The following is a 5,781-nucleotide window of genomic DNA, read 5'->3' as shown; positions in this document are numbered from 1 at the left end:
TGTGCTCCTCTTCCTATCCTTCTGTACTCCTGAAAATATCCAACTGATCTAGGAAGGAATAAAAAGGCAGAAAAAACTTACAAGTTCAGTTGATGTTAGGATCTTATGCTTCTGATGAAGCTTTCATCTTGAACAGCCCACAGTTTGGTAGGTTGCCTTCTTAGCTATTACAGACTTCAGCGTTCCCAGTGCATCTCTCCACAAATGTGCACAGTGCATTCTTCGCCTTTGCAATCTCCCCTTTGGATGCAAAGCAGCAGCGCACAAGCTCCATCGCCTTTAGCCTGAGCTAGTGGATTAAGCGTGCTTGTGTTGTGTGTATCTTGCTTTTGCCTTGACAGATGTCTACGAGAAATAAGATTTTAAGCTTATTAGGCTAAGTAGCCCTCAGCTAGTTTGTTGCATTTATAAAAGGACTTTCTTGTTACATGCTGCATTTGACAAATTAGGTACTTACACATTACAATACATTTCCCCACGATGTCTCATCGCTAAGGTGCACTTGCTGCTTTTGCAATCCTAAAAAAAAAAAAGGGTCAGTTGTAAGGCAGTTCTTCCAGGAAATACCCATTTGAATGGCAAAGTACCACTGCATGGACACGTGCAAGGGCAAAGCATGACGTTGGGAGGATAATGTCAATCAGGAAGAAAGCACAGCACTTCAAGTCAAAAGAGGTAAGCGATGGAAAAGCCTATTTAGGTCATGCATTCGAGAGTGTCTCCAACCTTTCTGACCTGCAACGTCAAAGCAGTTTTCCTTCTGATGCGTCTCACACGTGCTTCAGCCACCCTTTCCTTCCCCAAACCTATGGTGCTACATTGCACAAGATTGTAAATGTCAAGAGTTTGATTCAGAGAAGATCTCTTGAAATTAGTGTACCAAAGGTAGTCATGCCTGTGTGAGCCCACTCACAGTAGGAATAACATTAGATGCAACCCTAAATAATTATTCAAAAGCAGTACCCGACTGAAGTTATAAAATTATGTGGTAAGTAATACAATCTTGTTGTGCTTCTGTGGCATTGATTTCAGGTTTTAGGTGGTGCGCCAGCCCCCCACTTCACACCGTTGCTTGGCTGTGGCCAAGTCACTATCGCTCAGTCTAACCAACCCCACACGACTGCTGTAAGATTAAAATAAAACAACTAATGGTTTAGGATACTGTTGTGATGATTAAAGGCTAAAGCTTTGTTGCAGCAAACAGAGGAGCAGACAGAAGAATGGAAATTTTGAAGGAGGGCTGAAGTGGGGCAGAAATTTTAAAGGAGAGGATGAAATGGTGCAGAAGGAAATGAAATGTTTGTTTGCTCACCTGTGCAAAAAAATACAAGAACATATTTATGCAACAGATCTTCTCCTTGTTTTTCAGATTAAATTTTGATGAGTTTATAACTTCACATCTACCAAGAGATGCACTGATGAGTTCTTTGAATGATACATGGATGACAGTTTGTCTGTCTGAATACTAATGAGGAAGATGACGAGGCTATATTTTTGAAGAAAAAATTGGAATAGCCATGGTTATCCACAGGCAGTTGGTATCTGCTTAATAATCTGCAAATATGACTTTTGCACATGTCATGCTGCCTTTTCTGGTGCCATTGAACATAATTTGAAAGAACGCTATTAATTTCAAAACAGTGAGGAATGCGCTGGTGAAGCTGATCCCTTCCCACAGGTCAACTCTGACAGATGGGTGGGATCACTCACTTTTCAGTCACCTGGCATCATCATGACATCAGATGATTGACAGATGGGTAGGGCCAGTGAATCGTCAATTCCGTTGCTACCCCCGATGGCAGCCTCATTTCCTGTCATGGTGTTTCCTGAGTCTCAGATGGAGGTGAGCGTTTAATGTGTGAAGTAGGAGTTGGAAGTAGGAGGGAAGATGTTAGTGCACACAACTTCATGCCAGTGTGGAAGTTACTGTGAGCTGCCAGCTGTGTGATATGAGGTAATGCATGTTCTTTGTACTTTTGTCCATTTACTGTATTTATTTTTCCTGATTTGAACTATAAAATGGTGATTTTCTTAAGTCAAGAGGAGAGTACCCCTAAACATTTTTTTTAAAGAAAAAAGGCAATGGGTAGGGCTGCCTACCAGTCAAAGTTGACTTGCAGGGTGGGAGGAGATAAGAATATAGACCATTGGGCCAGAAATATTTCCTGCCTTTGGTCTTGCATCTTCCCAACACAAACTTAATATGAATGTTTGTCAAATACCTAACATCCTCAAAAATAAAAAGTTATGCAACAGCAAAGTAATATTTTGTTTAATCCTTTAATCTTCTTTTTGTCTTCTTCACTCCTATAGTCTGGCTACAATATCTTCTTTTTGCCTTTAACTTTGACTTGGCGTACAAGAATACCTGCAGCAGTTCTTGGGTGGCCTATGAATTATTCACCAGAATTGCATATCTCGGCATCATGGTTGCATTTACTAATCTGTTCTGTGCCAAGAACTGGATGAAGACAAGCTGGTGCAGCTGATTAGTCTAATGAAAATTCCCTTTAGGTAATTTTGGATGGGTTCCATCTACTTTACATCCAATACAATCCAGAAATGTAATCTGTTTACATATTCTAGTCTCATGAACATTTTCACAGGGCATGGGAGATTTGGTATTGTGTTTTTTTACAACATTTATATACCACCTTTATGAATTATGCATCTATCACTTTTTCAACGTATGCATTATTTTTTACAGTTCTCATCCCATGTAACCTTACAATAACCTTGTGAGGAAAATTTCCAGTGTGAGAGAGTATATTATCAAACACTTACTGGGTTGGAAGAGAATCCACAGCTCATATATCTAATCTAAGTCCCCATTTGCACCATATATTTAAAGCAGCAGGGCTCCCCCCAAGGATTCCTGGGAACTGTAGTTTTTAAGAGTGCTGAGAGTTGTTAGGAGATCCCTATTCCCCTCACAGAGCTACGATTCCCAGAATTCCCTGGGAAGAGGAATTGGCTGAGGAGAATAAGGGTTTCATAAGAACTCTCAGCTCCCTTAACAAACCACAGTTCCCAGGATTGTTTAAGGAAAGTCATCCTTGTTTAAAGGTGTATGTTTAAATGTGTAGTTCAGATGGGGTCTAACACACTTATGTGCTGTGCAAAATAGCATTCTCAAATGGAGAGGCAGGTATCTTTCTGGTGCAATATGCAGGCAGTTGTTAAGGAGAGAACAACTTTCCTGATCACTCTCTCCCTATGCAGGTTGTGTCTTTGTGTTGATACACAATATCCACTTTTTCCTTTTTTGTACAGGACAATGATAGTTGGTGTTGAAGCAAATTTTACACACCCTACTTTCTTAGGATCTCTCCCTTTTGGACCTTAAAACATACTTCAGAATCAAATCAGATGGAGTCTCTTTCCTCCTTATCTGCTTCCTCTGTGTCTTCCAATATAATTGGGTCACTTTTGTCCGCTCCATTACAGGTACACCGCTTGTCTGCAGTACGAAGTGAAATAGATTATCTATAAAACCCCCTGGGATGAAGACTATTAGAATGGCGATATGTTTTAGTGGTGTTATAAAGTGTGCTGAAAGCAGTAGGAGCCTCATGTTCTCTTCATGCAGGTCAGTAAAGGTCTGCAATACTAGTCTTTAACTAGACAAAATCGAATGAGGTATGCTGAGATGTTTTACTGTGAAACACCTTCACGGTGTGTACAAGTACACATTTAGAGGCTGATTCAGGGCATCCAGCCAATTAATTCGGCATCCCACTTCCATTAGTTTTGCATGGAGTGGAAGTGAGAGGAACTTAGCAGCTGCAAGCTCATGTACAAGAGTTTGCTTCACTTAAAAGCAAATCAGCAAATCAATGTCAATGTAGATTGCGTGGAACAAGGAAAACAGCTGTGTTTTTTCTATTTCTCATGTGTTAAACCCGTAATTATCTGATGATTCATCACAGCACAAAAGAGCCTCCCTGACAATGGAACTTGAGCAATATCTTGAACACTAAATTTGCCGCTTTTTACATAAATAAAGGGTGAATCACAGCTGAGTGACAATCTGGTTAGGGGGCTTAATGGGACACCCAGCTTTATACATTACACCAGTGTTGAGAGATCTACACTGGCTGCCTCTTAGCCACTGAGCCAAGTTCAAGGTGTTGTTGTTGACATTGAAAGCCCTGAACAACTTAAGGCTTGGACATCTAACAGACCACCTCCCTGGGCAGAGACCAGGATGATCTTTAGAATCTCCCAAGGAAACCTTGCTGGTAAACCACAACCAACAGACTGTCACTTGGTGACAATGCAGAAGCAAGCCTTCTCAGTGATAGCACCCACCCTCTGGAAAGACCTTCCTCATGAGGCTGAGACAGCAATTACCTTTAGGTGCCTCTTTGAAAAGTATATCTTTACCGAAGCTTTCCTGGATTTCAGTTTTTAATTTTTAATTATCTGTTTTGTACGCTGCTCAATTTTCTTTGTGATGTATAGTTTCGATCTCGTTTTTAGGAAATTTTACAGAATGTCACTGTTGTGTTTTTATTGCTTTTATGTAAACTATTAGATATTTGTATTAAATTTTTTAAAATAAATAAATACTCTAGTGTGATGTAAGTATTCAGATTACAGAATCCTACCATTAGCCTCCAAGTATTTTAAAATTCTCTCATGTTCCCTAGTCTGGTGCTACTGCTTATTTAGCTGTTCATGTCTAAACACCCTACCATAAAACTTAGTTTCAGAATTAGCAGTAGATTTTGCTAAGTGTGGGGGCCCAACCCTTGTTTTCTTACAAAACAGTGCAAACAGAAGTCAACACTATTTCCAAACACTGTTCTGCTCTAACAAGCTATGCAAGTTACCAGTCTCATCTTGCCTTTCTTGGGGCGCCCAATAAAAAAATCTTGGCTGGGGAGGTAATTTTATAATAACTACCTGGCATTAAGGCTTCTTTCTCATGGGTGAGATGGTAAAATCTGTCTGACTATACCACTTCAGACTAAGACTGGAGCTCCTGCTGTTAATTATTAGGTTTTTATCTCACCCTTTTCTCCAAAGAATTCCAAACAGTTCCCTGAACACAGAAAACTTGAACGTCAGGGTGTTCTTTTAAAAACTCAGCTGCCTCCCTGTGGATGGTGGTGTCTCAGCTGGAGGTATTCAATCATATGATGTCCGTGCTTACAATCTGCGGTGGTGCGTTCAAGACCCAGGGTTGCCATTCCCATCTGCTGTACTCGTGCAAAGTATTACTTCTGGGATAGGCTTCATTTAAATCTAACATAGTCTGATTCTTAACCTCAGTTTTATTTGTGCACACACCCCTTATCAAATGTAAATAGATACCTTGGTAATGCAACACTCAGGAGGTTGTGGACTCTCCTTCATCAGAGGTTTTTAAGCAAATGTTGGATGGCCACCTGTCATGGATGCTTTAGATGATATTTCTAAATTTCAGGTGTTTGGACTAGATGACCCTCGGGATCCCTTCTAACTCTACAATCCTATGCACATTTACCCATAAATGCCAATGTTGTCAAGGGACTTAGATCCACACCACACATTTAAAGCAAATGTCCTCTCCCAAAGAATCCTGGGAACTGTAGTTTAAGGGTGCTGGAGACAGTAGCCCTACTAGGGGAAAGCCAAAGTTCCTAGGATTATTTTAGGGAAGTAATGTACTTAGACCTAACTTCTGAAACTCACATCATGCATATAAAGCACAACCAATGCACGTTTGGTTTCAGAAGTTAGGTCTTACTGAATTCATCTTATTGAAGATTCTTACTCCCAGGGAAGTTGGGTTGT

General features: G+C 40.4%; 1 long non-coding RNA gene across 1 annotated transcript; it reads left to right on the top strand.

Moving 5' to 3' along the window:
* The first annotated feature begins 2,409 nt into the window (after window positions 1–2,409).
* On the top strand, window positions 2,410–5,594 carry LOC307212270. Its single transcript, XR_013836923.1, has 3 exons — window positions 2,410–2,514; window positions 3,448–3,589; window positions 5,032–5,594. It is a non-coding gene; the product is annotated as an uncharacterized lncRNA (long non-coding RNA).
* The last annotated feature ends 187 nt before the right edge of the window (window positions 5,595–5,781 follow it).

The sequence above is a fragment of the Podarcis cretensis genome (assembly GCF_951804945.1).
Source record: "Podarcis cretensis genome assembly, chromosome: 3".
NCBI lineage: Eukaryota > Metazoa > Chordata > Lepidosauria > Squamata > Lacertidae > Podarcis > Podarcis cretensis.
This window is presented reverse-complemented; position numbering and strand designations above follow the sequence as displayed.